We start from the raw sequence: 24,066 nt of genomic DNA, 5'->3' as shown, positions 1-24,066 counted from the left end.
AAAGATTTGAAGAAACACTTTGTCAAAGAAATATGGATGGCAAATAGGCACATAAAAAGACTCTCAAAACCATTAGTCATTAGGGAAATGTACATTAAAATCACACTGAGATACCACAATACACCAATTAGAATGTAAACAAACAAAAAAAACTGGCATTACCTAGGGTTGGTGAGAATGCAGAGCACCTGGAACTCTCATACACTGCCAGGGGGCATAAAAAGTGGTATACCCACTTAGGAAAACTCTTCAGCAATTTCTTAGAAAGTTAAACATACATTTCCCACACAACCCAGCAATACCCATTCCTAGGTATCTATCCAAGGAAATTAAAATTTATGTTCACATAAAAAACTGTAAAAAATGTTTATAGCATCTTCAGTCACAATTGTCAAAAACTGGAAACAACCCAAGTGGGAGATAGATAAATTGCAGTACATCTATACGTTGGAATACCACTCAGCAGTAAAAAGGAACAAACTACTGATACATGCAACAACATGGATGAATCTCGAAAATAGTATTTTAAGTGAAAGAAGTGAGATACAAAAGGATAAATACTGTATGATTCCACTTTTATGACACTGTTGAGAAGAAAAAGATCTGTAGGAGCGAAATCTGATCAGTGGTTTCCAGGGAGTATGTTGGAGGGACAGAATTAATTATAAAGGGGCATGATGGAAATTTTTCTGGGGGTGGTGGAAATATTCTATAACTTTAGTTTGGTGCAGTTACATGACTGTATATGTTTTTCAAAACTTATTGAACTATACACTTAAAATGGGTGAATTTTATTGTATGTAGATGATACCTCAATAAACCTTACTTTTTAAAAGAGTGAGAAAGAAAATAGACTTGCACCAAACAAACAAACAAATATAAAGAAACCCAAGGGCTTCCCTGGTGGCGCAGTGGTTGAGAGCCTGCCTGCTGATGCAGGGGACACAGGTTCGTGCCCTGGCCTGGGAAGATCCCACATGCCGCAGAGCAGCTGGGCCCGTGAGCCATGGCCGCTGAGCCTGTGTGTCTGGAGCCTGTGCTCCGCAACGGGAGAGGCCACAACAGTGAGAGGTCCGCGTACAGAAAAAAGAAACCCAAAATACAAAGTCATATGAGGTGACAAGTCAGCTTAATACTAGTTGATGTCTATAAGATACGAGGAAGGTAAATATCTGGTTCTTTGTATGATTTTAATCATATTTATATAATAAATTTTCATATATTTGGAAGAAAACCAACTGTGCTTAACTGGGCTGTCAACAAGAAAAATACTTATATAGATGCCAGAGAAAGCAATTGAGGATATAAACTATTCCCCATATATAGTGGGCTGAATGGAGGCCCCAAAAGATAAGTGCACGTCCTAATCCTCGGAACCTATGAATGTTACCTTATATGGCAAAAGTATGAATATTACCTTACATGGCAGAAGGTGTCATTAAGTTAAGGATCTTGAGAGGAGGATTATCTGGGTCTGCCTTAAACACAATCCCATGTACCTTTATAAGGAGGGAACTGTGAGACACACAGAGGAGAAGGCCATGTGAAGATAGAGGCAGAGGTTGGAGTGATGCAGCCACAAGCCCAAAACTGCTGGCAACCACCAGAAGCTGGAAGAGGCAAGGAAGAGGTTCTCCCCTAGAGCCCCTAGAAGGAGCACAGCCCTGTCACCTTGATTTCACTCAGTGAAACTGATCTTCGACTCTGGCCTCCAGAATTACAAGAGAATAAATTTCTGTTGCTTCAAGTCACCAAGTTTACTGGTAAATTTGTTACAGCAGCTATAGGAAATGAATGTTTGTACATTATATGTATATGTTTGTATATATGTATACATATACATATATATGTATATACATATATACATATAGGTATACTGTTTGTACATTATAATGATATGGCAATATAAGGACATGAGTATACATGCCTAATTTGACCACAGGAAGTAGGCCCTGTGTGAATTTTTCTTGGATTGTACTGACCAAGGTATCATGTTGCTTGGATTGTTTCCCCACCTCTCAACATCACACCTGGTGGTGGGCCTGCCCAGAGGAAGAAGCAGAACCACAGCCACTGCAGTAGAGGCTGCTCCTTGCCGACCCAGTGGCCACTCTCCCTTCTTCCTTAGCAACAGGCACCTACACAGTTAGACTCTGCAACGCGCTCAGCAGACAAGCTACATTTCCAAACATCCCTTTTAGATACAGGCGGCCAATGAGATTTAAGTAGAAGTTACTGGGGAAAGCTGCAGAGAAAGGTCTCCAAAAGAAGTTGATTCAAATGGGATGCAACTGACTTTACTCACCTCCTTTCCTTCTTCCTGATGTCTACAAGGCAGAAGTGATGGATAGAGCTCCAGCAGCCATCTCTTGACAGTGAGGTGACCTTGAACAGAGAAGGCATGCACTAAGAATAGAGTAGCAAGAAAGACAGAAGGAGCCTGGGTTCCTAAGGACCATGGAGCTGCTGTACTAGTTCTGAGCTGCTTGCTTCTGTTTCACATGAAAGGAAACACAAAAGGGCTTTATTTTGTCAAAGCCATTGTTATTTTGAGTCTCTATTAATAGAAGTCAAAAGCAATTCCTAACTGATTTCAGGATCTAATTAACTTTATTAAATAATACTGAAAAACTAGAAAGTTAAAAATGAAAAGTTGTGAATATCTGGATTTTCCTCTGCTTTAGTTTTCTTGAGAACAAATGTGCTGATCTCATAGAAGCTTCCTATTATTTTAATGCTAATCTTTGATTTTTTTCTTTTTCAGTTAAACTGAAAATGAATAGAAATGTACAAGTTAGTTATAAGTCACATCACTCTATATCCTCAAAACTGCATGAAAAGAGTACCCAGCCCTGTTACTTGTTCCAAATCAGGAAAAAGATACCTTAGCAGCCAAATTACTAATTCTCCCCATCTTCTTATATTAGTATCCAGTGTACTCAAAGAGCATCAAAACACTTCCTTACTAAAGTATGTAATTTTGCATTTTGTAGGGGCTGGCTAACTTATTTGGATTCTAAAGAATTCAGACAATTTTCTCCTGATCACTAAAAACACAATTAAATCTACAAAACAGGTATAAAGATGCAAACTCTAAAATCTTAAAAAAAAAAAAAGGGAACTCTCAGATGAGGGGAATGAATAGGGACAATTGCTGAGTGAAGTGCTTAAAAGCAGATTTATACAAGAATACCTAGAATAAATGATAAAAATGAGAATAAGAATAAAAGAACCTCCTGAGGTTATAAAATATAAGAGGACCAGCAGCCGGTGGGACTGACTGCCTGTGGGCCTGAACCTTCTCAGCCTCACTTCTGTTTACAAGAGCCCCATTCACACCACCTTACAAATCCTCCATTCACACCACCTCACAGGCTGTCCTGGGGGAGCAGTTTGGGGAAAGCAAGGAATATAAACAGAACGCATAATAAACAAGATCACAAGTCCTGCCAGGTACAGGACATAGGCAAAACAGTTCGTCTACACTGGGCTCCTAATCTAATTTTACCCTCGTTTGCGTTTCCTTCACCCCCATGTTTCCTAAAAGGGAGGTTTAAACCAGTTCAGGGGAAATCAAAACTGAGACGTTCTTGTTGAGTGCACTTCCTGTTGAAAGGAAGCCACTGTACACACACAGGGTGACACTCCATGGAGCACTGTCCAGGGAGCCACCCTAAGGACACTTCCCAAACAATTGTAACCATAAATGTATCTGTTCAGCTTATGCCACTGGGTAACAGAATTGAGAGAAACAGGGAATCACTTCAACTACACTTTAATTTCTGCTGGGGAACATTATTATAGACATCTGAATCTGCCAAATCTGCTAGCAATCACACAGGGGTCCACTCAAACCACCATCTTTTCTTCCGTCTACCACAGCACACGTTCCAATACTGAAGTTAAACATGCCATTTTGGCTAATTCTACCATGATGGAGCAAGAGACTGAAAGTGAAATTGAAAGTTTAGTCAACAATTTACATGAAAGCAAGTTATGGGGGAGGGAGGTTGAGAAGACACATACAGACACATACAAACAGACACACACACACACACACACACACACACACACGGGTTGAGTAACCAATGATTGATTGACTACATTCATTTGTTTCCCTTTGTGAATTCAGTGAAATGAGTTTATGGGAATAAACAAAGTATAAATCATGCATTTTAATTCTACAAATTTTAATTAATGTTTAAATGTATAACTTTATTCTAATTTGAGTCAGCTTACACTTACACATGTAATCAAAAATTAACTTAATTATCAAAAAAAGATAATTAGAACAAACTGTTAAGAGACCATGGAGGAAGAGGCACTGTCATATCACAGATGGGAGTATGAAATGTTACAATCCCTACAAAGGGGAATTTGGAATTCTAGATGAATTTACCATTTAGACCTGAAAAAATCCACTTCTAGGAATATATCTTGAAAATACACCTGCATCCATGAGAAATAGCATATGTGTAAGTGTATTAATTACCTATTGCTGCATCACAAATACACTTGCCAATTGTCTCGGTTTGTCTAGGATTGTGGATTTTACTGAAGCTCATAGCTTTCAGTGCTCAAACTAGAACAGCCCCAGGCAAACACAGACTGTTGGTCATTCTAATAACAAATTGTCCTAAAATTTAGAAAATATATTCAGTAAGCTTGACAGAGGTCTTGGAAATGATTTATTTTTTCTGACACCAAAAGCAAAAACAAACAAGTGGAAGTACATCAAACTAAAAAGCTTCTGCACAGCAAAGGAAATCAACAAAATGAAAAGACAATATACTGAATAGGAGAAAATATTTGCAAATTATATATCTGATAAGGGGTTAAAATTCAGAACATATAAGGAATTCATACAATGCAACAGCAAAAAAAAGCAAGCAATCCAATTTTTAAAATAGGCAGAAGATCCAAATAGATACTCTTCCAAAGAAGACATACAGATGACCAAGAGGTACATGAAAAGATGCTCAACATCACTAATCATCAGGGAAATGCCAATCAAAACCACAATGAGATATCTATCACCGCACACCTGTTAAAATGGCTACCATCAAAAGAACAAGAAATAACAAGTAGAAAAAAGGGAGGATGTAAAAAAAAGGGAAACCTTTTGTACTGTTCGCGGGATTATAAATTGGTGCAGTCACTATGGAGAACAGTATGGAGATTCCTCAAAAAATTAACCTAGCAATTCCACTTCTGGGTATTTATCCTAAGAAACCAAAAGCACTAACTTGAAAAGATATATGCACCCCCAGGTTCACTGCAGCATTATTTAAAATAGGCAAGATACAGGAAACAACCTAAGTGTCCATCAGTGGATGAATGGGTAAAGAAAATGTGATACACACACACACACACACACACACACACACACACACACACACACACAGAGGAATATTATTCAGCCATAAAAAAGAATAAATTTTTGATATTTGCAGCAATATGGATGGACCTCAAGGGCATTATGCTATTTCTATGTGAAATAAGTCAGACAGAGAAAGACAAATACTATATGATCTCACTTACACATAGAATCTAAAAAACAAACAAAAACCAAGCTCATAGATACAGAAAACAGTTTGGTGGTTGCCAGAGGTGGAAGACTGGGGAGAGGGGAGAAATGGGTGAAGGGGGCTAAAATATACAAACTTCCAGTTATAAAAATATGTGATGGGGCTTCCCTGGTGGCGCAGTGGTTGAGAGTCTGCCTGCCGATGCAGGGGACACGGGTTTGTGCCCCGGTCCGGGAGGATCCCACATGCCGCGGAGCAGCTAGGCCCGTGAGCCATGGTCACTGAGCCTGCGCGTCCGGAGCCTGTGCTCCGCAACGGGAGAGGTCGCAGCAGTGAGAGGTCCGCATACCGCAAAAAAAAAAAAAAAAAGTTTAAAAAACAGAACTTAAAATGCTACCCGGAACTGTCTGTCACCCTAGTAACAAAATGCACTAAAATTTAGCAGCTTAAAACAATACACGTTATTTATCTCACAACTTCTGAGTCAGGAATCCAGGCAAGGCTCAGCTGAACTTGTGTTCACAGCCTCTGACAGGGCTGCGTTCAAGCGTCAAAGAGGGCTAGGGCCTCATCTGAAGGCTCAACATGGGAGGACGTGTCCAAGCTTACTTACGTGATTGTTGGCAGCACTCAGTTCCGTTGGGCTGTTGGAATGCAGGCTTCGGTTATTTGGTGGCTGCGGACGGGAGGTCACCCTTAGTTTCTTGCCATGTAGGCCTCTCCAACATAGCAACTTGCTTCATTAAAGCCAAAAGAGAGAATTTTCTAGCAAGGCAGAAGTCACATTTCTGGTAACCTAGTCACAGAAGTGATGGCCGTTCAATATTGCTGTCTTCTTTGGTTAGAGGTAAGTTATGCAAGGGGAGTGGCTTACACAATGCCAGGAGATAGGACTCACCTGGGGCCAGCAAAGACTGACCCTCGGCCTAGACACATCAGAACACATCTGTGTTCTATTTCAAATCCTCTCAACTCCCACGTGTTACTCGAGGTACCAGTGCAACAAAGTCCCAAGTCTTGATTAGCTTTACACAGGTGCAACCTGACAGTGCTTTGCTTCGAGCCTGTGCTGATGTCTGATACAGATCATAGTATTCTGAGGGGTAACATAGATGGACAGAAGTACAGTGTTTCTTGAATTTTATTTAAAAGAAGAAAAAAAAAAACTTAAGAGCTACAGAGCAGAAAGCTTAAGTTGGATGCTACAATGGAAAAATCATGGCCCTCCACCTGGGTTCCCAGGCAAGTTTGTTCATAGACTCAGAGCCCGCTGATTGAAGGGGAGACTGGGTCTTCTCGAAGAAGAGCCCTGCAAGTCCATTACAAGTATAAACAATAAGCATTCCCTCAATCTTTCCCCAAAGTGACCTAGGGACACTTACCAGAATAACTGTGTACTGGAGAAAGGGAAATACAGAGTTGTTTCGACCTTACACTGCTACCAAGAAATCATAAATGCCATTTGCTACTATTTTTCTGGTTAGAGGAGAAAGTACAGAGGACAGGTAATAAATGAAATTCTCACCCTGCTCCATGTCATAGTGAAACCACTAGATATTTCTCCAGTAATTGAGTTTATAATTGGGATAGGTAAACTTAGAAAATGGAAACCCGTGTTCACATTAGTTCCCTGAATTTTGAAGTTAGAGCCTTTATAGTAAGAACTGTCATGTAGAAGGCCAGTGTGATTTTTTTTTTTTTTTTCGGTACGCGGGCCTCTCACTGTTGCGGCCTCTCCCGTTGCGGAGCACAGGATCTGGACGCGCAGGCTAAGCCATGGCTCACGGGCCCAGCCGCTCCGCGGCATGTGGGATCTTCCCGGACCAGGGCACGAACCCGTGTCCCCTGCATCGGCAGGTGGACTCTCAACCACTGCGCCACCAGGGAAGCCCCCCCCACAGTGTGATTTTTATAGTTCTAACAGCTTTGGGTGATAGGTATATGCAAAGCAAAATTAGATACCACCCATATTCTTCTCGGGCATCATTTGAGGGGGGTTTAAAAGTCCTGAAGCCAGAATGTGCCCTATGGGTGTAATGTGAGGCACCCTGGGCACCCTAAGTATGCCCTCCGCCCACCAGTCTACTTTTGTAAAAGGTAATTAATTACCCCTGAGGGGAGTAACACATTAACAGGAAGTCAGCTATACCTTCTATATCACCCATCAGAGGATCTTCTTAGCCCCAACTAGACACTCACACGATAATCATAGGCCACAACTGATCTACTCAGAACAATGTAGGGCAGGACCACAGGTCACCAGCAGGTCGGCACCAGGGGTCTGCATCAGGGAAAGTCTGTATATCAACCTGCACAGCCATTCAGCACTAGCTTCTGCTCAGATACAAGGGATTAGAGCCACACTGGGCAGGTGTGAGAGCTAACCTGGTTTAATATCCTCACTCCCCAAAGGCGCCAGTAACTCCTATAACAACTTCCTAGACAGGCTTTCATGCCTCCCAGGGGACACCCCGTTATAAAAGTCAGCACACCCAGGGAGGCCTAAAGAATGGTGTGCTGGGCTTCCCTGGTGGCGCAGTGGTTGAGAGTCTGCCTGCCGATGCAGGGGACATGGGTTCGTGCCCCGGTTCGGGAAGATCCCACATGCCGCAGAGCGGCTGGGCCCGTGAGCCATGGCCGCTGAGCCTGCGCGTCCGGAGCCTGTGCTCCACAACAGGAGAGGCTGCAGCAGTGAGAGGCCCGCGTACCGGAAAAAAAAAAAAAAAAAGAATGGTGTCCTTAGCAGGAATGTATGGTCCTTGATAGCTCCTCCCAGCCCCAATACAACGGACCAGACAGGGGTTATTTTATTGCCAGCAATGTTGCTTGGAAATACAGTTTGCATTTTACCCTTAAGAGGTTGCCAGAATAACAGAGCTTTACAGTTACCCAAAGGTCAAGTCCTCATGCAGAAGAGAAAGGCTTATTTACCCTCAGCCACCCTGGGTAAAGAGCAGAGCCTACAGATCCTGCTCTTCTTTAGGAAGGAGCTACTAGAGCTGCAGGAGTGTTCTGGCATCTCTGGGGAGCTGCATGGAAAGACACAGGTGGAAGGAGGGGAATTCCTGAACCAGCTTTATCTCCTCCCTTTGTTTTTCTGAAACAAGCCCTACTTGAAGTATGAGGCTGACGTGTTTGTTTGTTTGTTTCAAATAGGGAGGCTATGGTGGCAAAAACCCAGACAAATCTTAGGGCTTCATCCGACAACAGAGACTGAGGTGCTTGGGACTATTAAAGCAAAATGTTAACTTAATAGATGTCCTACAAACAGAAAATTCAGGAGATGGATGATGGTGAGAGTTGCACAACAACGTGAATGTACTTAGTGCCACCGAACTGTACAGTTAAACACGGTCAAAGTTTTTAAAAAATAAAAATAAAAAAAGCAGAACGTAAATTCCGCCCACTCTCCTCCACTGCACCCTTCAGATCAGGCAGGACAGTCTTACCCAGGGTCCAGAAAGTCCCCTATTAGCTACCTATGAGGCTCGCCCTAGGGGGTTACTCAGAAGCAGCTCTCCTGAGCCCCTGAAAGCTATACTGCCTCCCAGGTAAGCCTGCAGGCCTTCAACACAGGTCCTGGGTTGGCAGGGACCCCTCACCTAAAAGCTTTCCTCTCTCAGGGCCCTGAGCCCTTAGGCCCCTTCAACTCTCTGCTCCCTTCCATAGGGCACCCTCTTTCCCTCTCCTAGATTTTGTCATTTGGCTCCATTCCACGTCCCCTGGGATGGAGCTGAAGAGAGTTTAGGGTCCACGTGGATGAAGGGAAGAATGAAGGTCAAGTGTTCATTTCCACAGTGATCAAACTGTTTTCCTAGCGAGTGGATGTCTCAGTAGCAATCTTCTGTTCTATTTTGCTGAAGGGATCTCTGATTCTTTACTCCCCCTCTGAGTTAAGAACAGGTCTTCTTCTCTCCTCTTAGTTTGATGGGTACCATCCCCCAGGAGATGAGACGCAAGGAACTCATTCTGCATATAAATACTTCCAATTTTACAGAAGCCTGCCTTGTTTATTCCAGGAAACTGAATGTCCGTGGAAAATGGTTTGCCCTGAAAGACCTCACCTCTTCCCAAGGATGTGCGGCGGGCAAACTCTTCAGGGTCTGCTCTGTCCTCCTTATGGCCAAACTCTCCCCTTGCAGCTTGTGGACTGGCACCAGCCCAATGGAGAAAACTCGGTTATTTTCTCCCTCAGCAAGTCCAATATGCTCCTTTAATGAGTCTAGTGGTGCTATGGTCAACTGTCCAGAGAGCCAAGAACAGGCTTGGTGGGGGCAGGGAGGGTGGGTGAGGACTGACGAGCCGGCATCTGTGAGTCAAGGTGAGCTATGCAATGATTCCTTAACGAATGTGTTTAAGGGGAGGAGATGAAATATTGGGCAGTCTGAGAGGACAGAGGGGGAGAACTAGGGAAAGAGAGCAGATGTTGTAAAAGATACTCTTTCATGTTTCCTGTGCACTAGAAATCTGCAGATGTATGTTGGCAGGGCTACACTCAGAGAACAGAGGGAGGCTGGAGTTTACACATCTGGAAATCATTTGGCAGGGGGCAGAGTTCAAACATTTTCCGCTTCAGCCGCTCGCAGACCTTCCTTGCTGCGCAGGCTGTGGCTGAGTGAGGGGCTGCCATTCAAAGACTCCCTCCGGCCTCACTCCAGGGGAAGCCCTACCTAAGCCGGTGGGTTTGCCTCTGTATCGGTTCAGTCATGTAGAAAAGTTGAAAGGCTGACAAAGAGAGAGAACGGGATGGGGGAAGGACAGGAGCGAAGCAGAGAATTCACCACAACTGAGAGAAGGCTGGCTGGAAATCAAGAAACAAAATGTACTTGGACCAAATCCAGTGCATGAGTTAACTAGAGAGCAAAGAACACCATTCAGTGGAGGGGGAAAAAAAAAGGCCTCCTCTGCTGCATAGTAACACCCAGGGATCATGCTCACACCACAGTTACTTTTCTCAGAAATCCCTGTACATTTTGCCTTCATTGATTTCAGGAATGCGGAGGGCCCTCTTGATCCTGAGGGAATTACTCCCTTTGGAAGGATTTATGGGGTTCTGCAAAGAGAGAGAGCAAGGTCTCTGAGGGCCCGGTCATCACCCCACTGACCCACAGCCCCTGCTGCCACTGTGAGATGGGGTCCCTCCCAGAAGGGGGCAAGGTCAGCTCGGGTGTTTAGCTTCCCTCTGAGAGGAAGCATATCTTGGGTGAACTTGTGTCCTGGCTCAAAGTTCCTGCCATGCTCAACCGTGTAGACATATTGGCTGCAGCTGCTGGCAGGCTAGGCTTCGGGCTCCATGTGGCCTGTGCAGGAGGTGAACTCACAGGGAGTGCCTTGAGTTAAATGCACTGGGGCTCACCCAGGCGGGTTAATATGGCCCAGGACCTCAGAAGGATCATAGTCCACTTGGGGAGAGAACAGAGCACATGAAAAGATGAGTAACAAAATACAGCCAAACGGAATAAATGTCAAGTGTGAGACAAAACATGTTCAGATGGATCTCCTCGTAATCCCCATCCCCAAAACCTGTTTAACTTCCTGTCCCCTCTACCTTAATGGATGTCTCTGCCATTCTGTGGTTGCCCAAGGAGAAACATTCATTTCTCCCCCTCAACTTATGTCCAATTTGGCCACAGGTCCTGTTGATCTTATGCCTTCACATCTATTGAATGTCTGTCACCCTCAGCATCTCTAGCCTGAATCGCTGCAGCAGCCTCTGAATCAGTCTCCCTGCTGCCAATCTTGTCTCTTGAGTCCATTCTCTGAGTTATCTTTCTGAAAAGTAAATCTGAGTGTGTCATTGCTCTAAATGGTTCAATGGTTCTCCACAGCTTTCAGGATAAGCTCAACCTCCTAAGCATGACACACAAAATCTTCACCATCTGGCTTTTGTCCACTTTCCGAACCTCATCTTCAGTGGTGCGCTGGTAAATGTTAACAACCAGGCCTCCAGACGCACCATGTGTCATCTTATACAACACACTCCCCCTGAACAATGAACTTCTTCCAGCTTCCTGGCCACGCCCGAATCTCTCCCTCACCCGGGCCTCTGCACATCTTTCTCTCTCTGCCCAGAAAGACCTTCTTTCTGCCTCCCCCGCAACCAAGTCATCCTTCCAGACCTAGCTCCACCAGATAGTCAGCCCTTAGCAAGCATAGTGGCCACCAAATGCTGCCTTGTAATTGTGTGATGGCAGGGCTGCTGCTGTAGCCAGGCACCTTTGAGAACAGGCATCATTTTTATCTTTGTATCCATACTGCCTGCTGTACTTCCTAGCACATGTGTAGGTTTTCAGTAATCACTGAATTAAAGAACAAACAGTGCTGGTTTTTAATTTACTACTTACATTCTACCCTCTTGTAAAAAGATTCAAGGTTGTGAGTGGGTGCTATAAGCCCTTCCACAGACACAGAGCTCCGGGAAGCACTGAAGTCAGGGTAGCCAGAGAAGACTTCTTGGAGTAGATTTGCCAAAATTAGCAAATTAAAATACAGGATGCCCAGTAAAATTTGAATTTTAGCTAAGCAATGATTTTTTTATTATAAGTATGTCCCATGCAATATGTGAGAAATACTTATAGTAAACAAGTATTCGTTTATCTGAAGAGCATATTGAACTGGGCACCCTGCATTTTATCTGGCAAGTCTATCTCTGAGGTGGCTGCATTTGAGCAAAAGCCTGATGGATGAGTCAGATTCAGAGAGGGCAAGAGAAGGGGGACTGGTTTCTCTCACTGGAGACTGGTGGGAGGGGCAATAAGCAAAGTGCACGGAGAATGGGACCTGCAAGGAATTTTCAGATTGGTCTTGTTAGAGCCCGAGGTTTGTGCTCACCGAGGATGAGAGGCCGAAAAGGAGGAGAACGTTGAAATGGAAATGGAAATGGAAGTGATCAGAGAGAAGAGTACGGCCATTATTCAGACATTTGTTCGGTTTACAAGTCCTGAACTGGCCCAGAGGCGACTGAAAGAAAGGACAAGAAGAAAAGGCAGATTTCTAAATGTGTTGGAGGATGGGAAGGTGATCTAAGAAATCCACAAAGATTTAAGACTCCAGAGGAGAGGCCACATTAGAAGGGGCAGGCAGAGGACGATGAGCTTCATTTAGACCAAATGACAGTGATACGAAAGTAGGACCCTCCCAGGAGATATGTACAGCCAAGTAGGAGGTGGGGTGCTAGGGCCTAGGCATGACAGTGATCGTGGAGCGTCACTACATACGTGACAGGAATGGTTTGCAAGGGCCCTCAGTCACTTACATGGTCTACCTACATGACAGAGGAATGGGACTATCCTCACACATACCCGAGGCAGTGTGACAGATCACTAACATGTCATGTGTTCAATGACTCATCCTCATTCCAGGGATTCTCAAGAGTCCACCAGGCCACCGGGGAGATGTCTCACTCTTCCGTTTCTTGAAGGAACAATTGATGCAGTTCACTGTAAGACATCCATAAGATGGAAAAGGGCATTTTCCCAGTAAGTTACCTAAATGTATTGTAAAGTCCAAATTTAATATATTTCAAATATGTGCCTAATCGGAGCAAATTTGCTTATCTACGTGAAATTGGCAGAGGTACAGTCTGTGGATAGGAAAATACTTTGAAAATTATACTGCACTACACAAATTTAAGAATATTATTTATACAAACTGCATATCTAAGAGATAACTGAAAATAATCACCCAGATATCCAAAATTATGTTTGCGTATTGCCAGATGTCTGGCTATTTCAAGAAAATCGAATTCAGCCTTATGCCCCTTCACTCCCTATGCTCCTCTTGTCTTCCCTTTTTCATAGCACTTACCACTATCTATCATACCCTATAAGGAATACCTTATTTTGTGTTTTCCCTGACTACCCACAAGACTGTATGAGCCTTGAGGGCAAGAATTTAGGTCTGTTTTGTTCGTGGCTATACCTCGTGCTCCAAGCAAAGCTTATTTCTGATTGAGTGAATTCACTTTAGTTTTCAAAGGGATGACTGAGCTTGCATAAATATATCTTGGTAGCTAGGAAATATCCTGAAACACAAATATGAAGAAATCTCCAAATCACAATATCCATTGTCCTATAACTGGGCATCAAACGGTCATGCAGGCCCATTAGGAGACACTGACCACGTAAACTTGATTGTCCTAAAAATAAGATGTGTATGCCAAGGCCTGAGTTATTCCCGGTAGAGGACACTATAGGCATCTCAGGTGACCCGTGAGAGTTAATTTCCCTCCCTGAGTATGGACCTTGCTAAGCTCAACTGTTTGATAGCTCTTATGTCCCTAGAGGCCTCAGGTCCTCACCCCACCCCTGCTGAGGACTGACTCAACAGAGGCACCATGCAGACTGTGCTTTTCCCATCTTCCTAGGATACTGTGTTTGTCTCAAGCATGAGAGGCACATTTGAATTCCAATTCCAGAGCTCAGCATGTCTATTTGAGCCTATGGTTCTTTTTGCACAGTTCATTCCCCTGTTGTCTGTAGCAATCCTAATGGTCTTGGAGTGATGACTGGACACCGCCTTGCACATGGTGTTCCGCAGAGCAAATGCAAGAAAAAGGATCCCTGCTCAGCTTCCCAGCATGAACTGGCATCCCTGATGTAGGCAAACACAAAAAAAATACACTGCAGCTAAGGCTCAGATGAGCCTTGAAAGGCATCCAGCTGCACTCTTAAACCCAGCCGGTATGTGTTCTGGTTAAATAATGGAACAGGCTGGCAAGTCTCAGAGAACCCAGTGCTGAAGTCCAGAAGGTTGTCATGTCTGTGTGTGCCTGGCCTCCCTGGGAGGCAGGAGGACAAGGGGGAGAAAGACTCAGTAGCAAGCTGCTAAGGGAGATGGAGCTGTCCCAACTAAGAAAGACCCTACTAAAGAGCTGAATCCTTCTTGGAGTCTAGTTTCAAGGAGACGGATAGAAATTAGCAGTGAGAGGTGGGCCACAAGGCCCATAGAGGGCAAACTGCAGAAACCGAAACAGTCACGGACGGTGGTGCCTGAATCCCAACAGGTCACTGTGAGGAAACCTCATGTACCTCTCACCACTCCCTCCATCTACTCCTCTGTCTCCTCTCACTGTGTCAAACACCTGGCCCCCCACAAAGAGCCAGAGAGGAGGCTCCCCTGCTGTCTCTTTCCACCTTGGGGGACTGTCTCCTGCAAGCCCTCCTCTTCCTCTGTAAAGCCACCCAGCTCCACAGAGCCTATCAACCCTTTCTCTTTTCCACTCCTGTCCTCAGTCGATTCATCACAGTGTTCCTCTGGCCTCCTAATTACTGCCAGACATGAAGCTGATGGGTCGGCCTTTATAGACACTATTACTGCCAGATCCTCTTCCCTTCACTGTCTGCAAGCCTGTCTCTATTTAAGCCCTAATCCTTTTTGCCATTTTTGACCTAGTTCCCATTATTTTATATTTTTCCATATTAAGTTAAATAAGCCACTTGTCAGCCTGCATATATCTTATCGGATCCAGCTCTTCTTTTGTGACTTAAATGAATGCCTAACGGAAAAAAAATTGCACCGGCCAGTTCCAGGGATTTATTCACTTTCTTAACTTCCAGCTTACAGGACTAGATGGAAAGTCCCTTTAAAAACGCTGGTTACCACCTAGAGGGGTGGAATAGGGAGGGTGGGAGGGAGACGCAAGAGGGAGAAGATATGGGGATATATGTATATGTATAACTGATTCACTTTGTTATAAAGCAGAAACTAACACACCATTGTAAAGCAATTATACTCCAATAAAGATGTTAAATAAATAAATAAAAATGCTGGTGATATTCCTTAACTAGGCAAAGAGGGGCTGTAAGTCATTACCATCCTACTTTCTGCAATCTTCAGATGGACGAATATGTTTAAATGTAACAAAATTATATAACAAGTGTGGACAAAGCACTCAAAACTGGGAGATCTACCCATTTCTGGATGAAAAACTGACAGCAGTTGATGAATGTGTTTTACAGATAAGGAGAAAGAAGAAGAAACTGAGCCAGAGGGAAAAAGGAGAGTGAGGAATCAGGAGTTCAACAACAGACACTCAGCTGAGGCATAATTAACCCTCCCTCCCCATCTTAAGCCCCAGATAACTGTATGTGTAACCGAACAAAAGCCAAAGAGGCACCACCTTCAAAAATATTGTTTCTTGAAACATCCATGACGTTACCAGGGGTCTGAACAAAGATACCGTTCGTGATAAAGAACCCACAGACTGGCACCCTCACCCTCTTCCTGACAAATTTTAGAAGGAATTACTTGCACTGTTTGTACCACAAACTCTTCGCACCAAACCAAACTTTTCAAGGCTCTCTTTATTGCTTGAATATGCTCTATCTTGCTTGTCCATCACTTAGGGAAACATAAAGACTACTCAGTGGTGTTTTCATGTGCTATTCTTAGTCTGTTTTTCTCCTCCAAAATCAAGTAGTTTCACAGCTAACCAGCTGAAACTGTAGAGCACGTGGAATTCTCAGGGATTATACCCAGAAATAGTCATGTCCAGGTGGTTTTATAATCTTGGCAAGGAGTGGTGACTGCCTTGCCCTGGATGGTGGCAACCTGCATTGCAAAATACAGAGACGATGACAGGGACAGGTGAAAAATAAGAAATAAAATTTATTAGTTTTGACCCTCCAAGAAGAGGAGCTGATGCTTATTTTTTCAATTCTCATTGAATTGTAGAATCAATCTTTTCTATTTTGAAAGAGTAGTTTTCATTACTGATAAAATATCAACAGTAAAAAATAAAGAAATAACATTAACTCTGACAAATCACGTGCTCAACAAGGTCCTCCCTGTCCATTCAGTTTAGTAGACTCCGTCACTCTCCTATCACACCCTCCTGTTTTATTTTTCTAAAAACATTATCATGAAATGTTAACTTATCTGTGTAGTGTGTATCTTCTCCCCTCAATTTGTCTCCCCACATCCCCACCTTGAAGGCAAAGTTTCAGAAGAGTCATAATTTCTGTCTTGAACATTATTGAATCTCTAAGGACTAGATGAGTACCTGACACAGAGCAGGTGCTCAATAAAAATCTGTGAAATGAATGAATAAATGAACAAACTCAGGCTTTGTGAGTCGTGGTGAACAGTTTGGTGCAAACAGCAGGCATTTTAGAACCAGGCAGACCTATGTTTGATTCTCAGTCTCAGTCCTTATTTAATTTGAGCCCTAGGGGAAAATGCTCAAAGTCTTAGAATATTGCTTTCTTTAGTCATAAAAATGGGGTGATTAGTTACTACCTCGTAGGATTGGTTTGAGAATTAAATGAGAAAACATGCATAAAGCACTAGCATAATTTCTGGTACACAAAACTCAAGATATGTTAGCTCTTTGCCTACTCCTGAGCTTTTGTCACTCACCGACTAGTACCTTTACCTATGTTACAACTGGGGAGCTATGGAATTTAGTGCTCAGAGAGCCTCAATGTTAAGCAAAACTTTCAAATTCGGTAAAACAAACAAACACACAAAACAAAGAAAGAAAGAAAGTGCTACCATCTGGCATGGGTCTTTGTTTCAATTAGTTTTCTGAAATTCAGAAGGAATACAGAGTTCAGCAAATTATTCCCTGCCCTAAATTGGAACATGGAGTCAAAGACAAGCATAGCTGAACAAGTCAACAAAAAACTTAATTTTGCTACAAATCAACATGATTTGGGACTCTAATCTTAATGACACATAAGGGGAAAATACTCACTACTCAGATGTCACATAGCACATTGGAATTATAAAAGGAGGCATTAAACATAATCCCCAATGGAGGATCCAAAATTCAAATAAATCGATGATTACGGTCTCCTAGAGCAAGTTCACTGAGTTTCCAAGAGCCTCCCAACATCAAGGGAGTACATAAATTATACAAGGCTATAAAGCCTGACACAGTAAAAGTGGTTCATTCTGAAAAAGGAAATGAATTCTTTAACCTTGACTATCAAAACACCACCACTGATTTTTCTATACTTTCCTTTGGAGTTTACAACTGAGAAACCACTTCATTTTGTTTCTCTTTTATTTATACTTTGGGGGTTTAAGCACTTGGATACAAGTTTCCTAAATCTCAGGAAGGGCCACCAGAAAGGAAAACAATCCCAGTTTGTGGCACCCTCCGAATCGTGAACAGCCCTACTTAGGATCAGGGTTCGCTCTACTTGCAATACTACCTGGAAAGTAGTAAACACAAAATTACAGGTTATCTGCTACTACAAAGAGATTTGTATGAGCCTGTTGTTTTGTAGTTTTTATTTTGTTTTCTTTTTGGTTTTTAAACAAACATGCAGCATATGTTTTCCCAAGAGAAGAGCCAGCCAGCACCAGACAAGAGTACAAGCGAAGCTCAGGGACTCAGAACATGGACTTTGGAGCATACTACTGGGTTTGAATCCCTGTTCCACATCTTACTAGCTGTGAGACCTCAGGCAAGCTACTTTACCTTTCTGTGCTTCAGTGTTCTTGTCCGTAAAATGGAATGATAATGATAATAACAGTATCTACATTGTAGGGTTGTAATGAGGAACCAATGAGAATTTGTAAGGAACTCAATAAAGCTTGTTAAAGCCTTTATGTAAGTCAATCCTAACTCAAAGGAGATTTTCAGTGTTTTTGTTCTGTGAATGTGTGTCCTCAGTGGGAAGGGTAGGGATAACCACCCCACCTTTAGTGGGGTGATGAACAGGGACTCTCTTCACCTTTTCCCCCCTTGTCCCAGAAGGTGGAAGAGGTAAACATGAGTTGCCACACTTTTATTAAGTGAAAAACTGACAGAAGTGAAATGAATAAAAAAGCCAATCCCATTCACCTTAAAAATCAAAGGAGGATGCAGAAATTGAACCCTAGTTCTTGGGTTTCCAGGCCTCCCTGTCACTTTCTATAGGCATCATTATAAATCGTGATCTCTTCCCAGGGCACAGATCCTGAAGATAAGTATTGGCAAAGTAAGAATGTCAAAATCTCCACCTTCTGAGGGCCACCGTGGAGTCAAAAGAAGTAAAATAAGACAACATCATTCTAATACTCCTGAGAATATAATGCTTCAGCATGAAAAGAACCCTTCAGATTCTTCAGTGTCAATCTGACTGTGCCCTGTTCCTTATCGCTCACTGCCTTGCTATGTCTTACCTTTGCCCACTAAGTACTGGGTGGTCTCTTTGAAATCTGAAAATAATTTTCAGTACACTCCATGAAAGCAGCCCATCTGCTAAGAGAAAATTTAAATGAAACTTCTGAATAGCTTTCTTTACCATGAGATGGGGATGGTTTTAAAACTAAAGTTTCTGAGGGGGAAGAGGAAGTGTAATTTGTGAACCCAACCTGGGTACCCACCAGAGAGGGCTGTTCACGGATTTGGGGCCAGTCCAGATGAGCTATGGATCTCCAGAACCCAGGGCAGACTCTCCTACCCAGAGGATAATTCTAGAAAGTGAGAACAGAGACAACATCACCCCACTCATCACTACTGTAATAATGAAGAACCATAATGACAATGGCAGGAGAAAGCAGAGAAAATAAAATGTTACGAGGCAGTTAGGAAAACTGCATACCGATCATTTTTCTTCAGGACACACCACTGAGAAAAATTAAGTCTTTAACCTTTGATGGCTTCCTGTGGCGAAGCCATAGAAATCTAATTGAGAGACTCAGGTCCACAGAAATCTGCTGTCTGCTCCGGCTGCAGAAACATATTATGATAAGCCTTTGACTTGATTACTGTAAGAAACAACGACTTGTTGCTAAGACATCATTATGTAGACTGCACACCCAAACGATGCTTTTCTAATCTTTGTTCACTGGTCTCTCCCCCCATTATCTCTAGCAAACAGATGAAGGAGAAACCTCAGGGGACACTGTATTCTGGGGGGGTTCCAAATGCATTTTGTATTTCCATTGAAAAGACACAATTGAGTGGTGCATAAAAGACAGAAGGGCAATTACTTCTGGGATAGCATTGTAATATTACTGATATTACAATACTTTCTATTTGTGGAGTTAGTAAAGATGTTGGAACCACAAAGCCTTCTCACAATTATGTGCTCGCTGCTCATTATATCTGCCCATTGCACATTCTGAGACAGTAGAAGTATATCTTCCCGTTTGCCCACAGAATTTAACTCCAATAGTATCTGCACAGAATAAACCCTAGCCAAGGGGTGGGGTCTCAACACACTTTTATACTTTTTCTTTCTCTGGCTACTAGCAGGGGTAAACAACTTGACAAGGCCTGTGGGCTTTCAGAGGAACAAGAGGTGCCTGAAATTTTGTCTCAAGTCTCCCTCCCTGTTCTCCATTAGAGTAACTTCATTCACTGTTGCCGTAAACCTCCATCTCTTCTTCATCCAGAAATCCCCATATGAAAAATGAGCTGCTCTGGCCTTCCCGAACTCTCCCAGAACACAAAGCACAGCCCTCGCCCTCCTGACCAAACAGAGCTTTTCTCAGAAGCATCACTTCCTGTTACAGTGATCTCTCTACAAGTCTGTCTCCCCGACTTGGCATTTGAAACCCTAGATCCAAGCTTAGTTCCCAGCTCTTGGGAAATGTTCTCTGAATAAATGAATGGATGAAAAAATTAATCAACTAAAGATTGCAACTAAACAGTTAGGAAGCCTAGGAACACAGGATGTTCACACCTCCTAGGAGTACAATTCTCTCATTAAGTATGAAGTTGAGGTTGCAACTGCAAATAGAGTGCCCCCAAAGTAGCACGATAATTTTTGATCAACCAAAAGTATCCAGTATTGGTTGTATTACCTTAATCTTCTATGACATGAAACCAATAAAGGGCAATACAGGTTAATTTACCATAAAGAGTAACAGTATGAGTAGATGTTATTTTCAGTGATGTTCTTGTTCTGCAAATGGGCAGTGGGTTCCTAGGCATTCATTATCCTATTAAAAATATTGAACCACACAGGTCTTAAACCCAAGATTGTGATCAATGATCAATTAAATTCTACACAGCTAGGGGTTTAAAAAAATTAAAAAGAGCAAACCTTCCTGTAATGTATAATCCTCAATCTTTTATTATGACTATTTGTCTTCGTATAGCTCTTCAACTTAACTAGCACTCAGTGCTCTATCTTACTTAATGATTTAGATTTTTTGTCTAGAGCTTAAAAAAATCCTTTGTTAATACTGAAAATGGTAGATAGACAGTACTCAATACCATAAGTGAGCTGAACAGTGATACGATTTTAAGCAGATGTTCTGTGTAGGGGACATTATGGACTCATGACCTATTTGAATCTACACAATAAACTATGTTAATATAAAAGGAAAGAAAACAAAGACAACAGGTTCTGCTATATTCAGGCACAAAGCTTAAAAGAAAGACTTGTGAAAAACCAATTCAGTCCTTATTTTCCCTCATTCATGAGCAGTGTCCTTTGCTGTCATAAAAACTAATCCTGGTTAAAGTTCAATTCAGAGGACAGAACTGAATTAATTAATGTTCCAACAACAATAACAACAATAAAAAGAATAACAACTGAGCGATGACTTTCCACTTGTATAAGGCTTTGCTGTTTCCATGACATTAGAACCCATATTTGTTACCAACGCTAGGATTCACCCAGCACGCAGCCAGCGGAGCAGAGAGCCCAGTCTGAGCTGAGTAAATAATCATTTGTGACGGTGACTGCGTTGACGAGACTATCCACAGCATTCTGCGTCAATCGTTCAGGAGTTAGTATGAAATCTGATCATAAACACTTCATTTTATGGTTTGCTTAGTACTCACCTAGAGAGAGCAACATGATTAACAGGAATGAGATTAGAATTTAAGCAGAGGGAGCATTTTACTATGGAAGGCTATAACGGTGCCTAAAACGAGTCAATTAGCTGCAGGTTGAGAGCTCACCCTAAACACAAGAGGATATCCAATCATGAAGAAAATGCCATTTTGCTTTATGTTATCAGAAGGATCTCTGAGCTACCATTTAAACCGGGGCTATAAGAGACTATCACTCCTGAGGCCTTCATAACAATTGTTCTAAATGTGGATCTCATGGATGGCAACCTATCTGCAAGGACCTTAGAGGGAAATGCAATGTCACAGAATATGGGTTAAGGAAAGGGTTTTGCTGAGGAAAGTGGAGATTTGCACAGCTAGGCTTGGCAACAGTAGAGGAGGTGAGGTCACCCACTGTATCCATAGAGAGGGGGGCCAGGGCACCCTTCCGGACAAGCAGTGTGGCTTATGTCCCAGTAGAGGAACCCGAGCCCCTTTCTCTATGCCTTTGTTAAGGACACACAGGAGAAGGTGGCTTTGTTATAGGAAGGGCAGATAGACTCCTGCTGCTAAGTGGGCTGGCTTTAGATGCCAGCTGTTTATTAGAATCGTCCAGGAAAGCCAGGCACCCAGCAACCAGAGATCTTGAGGCCCATGAGGGATTGCAGGCCATCCTGCTAGGGAGAAAAGCCACCCTTCATGTGAGAAGCTGAGCTTGGACACAACACCTCTCCCTGTCAGGGGGAAACCCCCAGGGCCAGCTGAATCACTGTCAAGGCAACACAGAGAGGGTACCTAAGATCATCCACAGATATCTATTCCTTACATCACAATATGACCCATGAAAGTTTGCAAAAGACTATGACATGAAATCATGCTAACCTAAATTCTTTGCTTCCCTGTGTCTTGATGTGGCTTTATTAGAATGATCCTGTTCTAACTAATGTTCAACAAAGTATTCTGTGAAAAGAGGGCATCCCTTGCCAGGTTTCTTTCTTTTCTTAGAACTAACTGTACATATTTCTCTACCAAGCAATTATAAATCCTTTGCCTCCTTTTATTTTGTAATTTATTACACTAGGACCAACGCTAGGAAAAAAAAAAAACTGTGATGTAGATCACATTTGTCATCAGAGCTCCCCACCTGCACACTGCTGTCTCCCTCCCCAGGTACAAGGTCCTTGCATTGCCCACTTGGGCCTCAGCCTCAGGGCACTAACCTCCCAACCTGACCTGCTTTCACCAACAAGACTGCCCGCTTCATGCCTGATTCCGTAACAATAAACGGTGATTTCATATACAGGTAAATTAACTCTATTAAATTGTTTCACTTTCTAGTGTGCAGTGAACTGAGTGGTGATGAATATTCTAAGCACTCAGGGAGGATATTTTTATGAGGGAAGGCTTCTTAGCTCCTTACTTTGTGTCTGTGGTCCTTTTGCACTTGGATTCAGCTTGGCTCGCTGCCACAGAGGAGGCTGGGCTGTCACAGCTGATGAGCTCAAACACACTTGAAGTCCTTTGGTTAAGTTCACATCAGCCTCTTGTCCCGATCTGGATCTTCCAGCTCCTCCAATTTACTTTTTACCATCATTTATTGTATGTGTCATTGCTGCAGACCACTTCATTCCTTTTATGGAATGAGGCTCTGTATGAATCAACTAGTGATAACTGTGCCCTTGGGCATTGCTCCCTAACAGTTAGTTTCTGGTGTATGTGAATCTCAAAAATGAGGCCAGAGTCTCAAGTTCTTGTTGATGAGCTATTAAATACTTGGTTGACTAGGAATAGTGTCAAAACAGTGTACTGAACTTGGAACCCAAAAATCTCAGTTTGATTCCTGACCCTGAGTTTCCTTATTTACCCTAAATTTCCCTTTCTCCTTTGTTGTTTCTCCATACTGAGGAGGGGTGGGGCATAATAAAAAAAGCAAAGGCATATTCCACAAGAAATCACCAAAGACTACATTCTTGGCAACCCTTTACTGTCAGGGACAAACTTTTTTTTAAGAAAAAAGGAAATATCATATTGAAAATAATTTATTAACTGATTAACTAGCATGACAAGATATGATTCTTAACTCTCATTAACAAACCAACTGCTAGCCAACACTCCAAACCTCCTTTATGAGACCTTTTAATATTCCTTAAGCTAAGTTTCCGAAGGTCTAAAACAGATTGCTTGACCTTGAGCCCATATAAACAAAGTTCTCCCAAGTATCCCCCAAGCCCTCCGGTGAGGGCCTGATGGCTGGATATGCGACGGCACAGGAAGTTCAGCATGTACTGCACGATGCATGCTGAGGAATGTCTGCAGCCTTGGAGAATCAAGCAGGTACCTGTCTGTGTTTCTTGTGATCTCAGGACCTGGGAACCAGACCAAGTCACACCATGTTTCAACTGCAGCAAATCATTAGCAAAACAGGCAAATGGCAACAGTGCAATTGCAACAACAAGCAGGTGGCACTTTTACCAAAGATGTTATCCTAAAAACACAACTAATAGGCTAGAATGTAAACAGCACACCTTTCTCAGAAACAAAGAAGTCTTAACAGCTGTCAGTGGATCCAAGTCTCCTGATTCACTTCTATACAGTGGGCATTTGAGGTCCCTTCATAATATATAGAAGTGAACAACCGAGCAAAGAAACAAAGAAATAAATGGCACTCCTGTCAATGTTTCAGAACCACCAGAGGACACACCAAAAACTTCAACATAAACCCCAGGTCTTCTGCTTCCGTCAAAATGTTTCTTAGTTGCTCTTACTTCTATATTAATCAGCCTCCAGCTGGTTCAAGATTTGTCATCATAGAGTGAG

General features: G+C 42.7%; 1 long non-coding RNA gene across 1 annotated transcript in view; it reads right to left on the bottom strand.

Moving 5' to 3' along the window:
• Positions 1–2,304: 2,304 nt before the first annotated feature.
• Positions 2,305–24,066, bottom strand: part of LOC114892345 — a 91,837-nt gene continuing 70,075 nt past the window's right edge. Inside the window, exon 7 of the long non-coding RNA XR_003792704.1 lies at positions 2,305–2,385. This is a non-coding gene — a long non-coding RNA (uncharacterized LOC114892345). The remainder of the gene's footprint in view (positions 2,386–24,066) is intronic.

This window comes from Monodon monoceros, unplaced genomic scaffold, assembly GCF_005190385.1.
Source record: "Monodon monoceros isolate NGI ecotype Baffin Bay Population unplaced genomic scaffold, NGI_Narwhal_1 Super_Scaffold_12, whole genome shotgun sequence".
Lineage (NCBI taxonomy): Eukaryota > Metazoa > Chordata > Mammalia > Artiodactyla > Monodontidae > Monodon > Monodon monoceros.
Note: the sequence above shows the minus strand (reverse complement) of the source record. Positions and strands in the feature narration are given on the sequence as shown.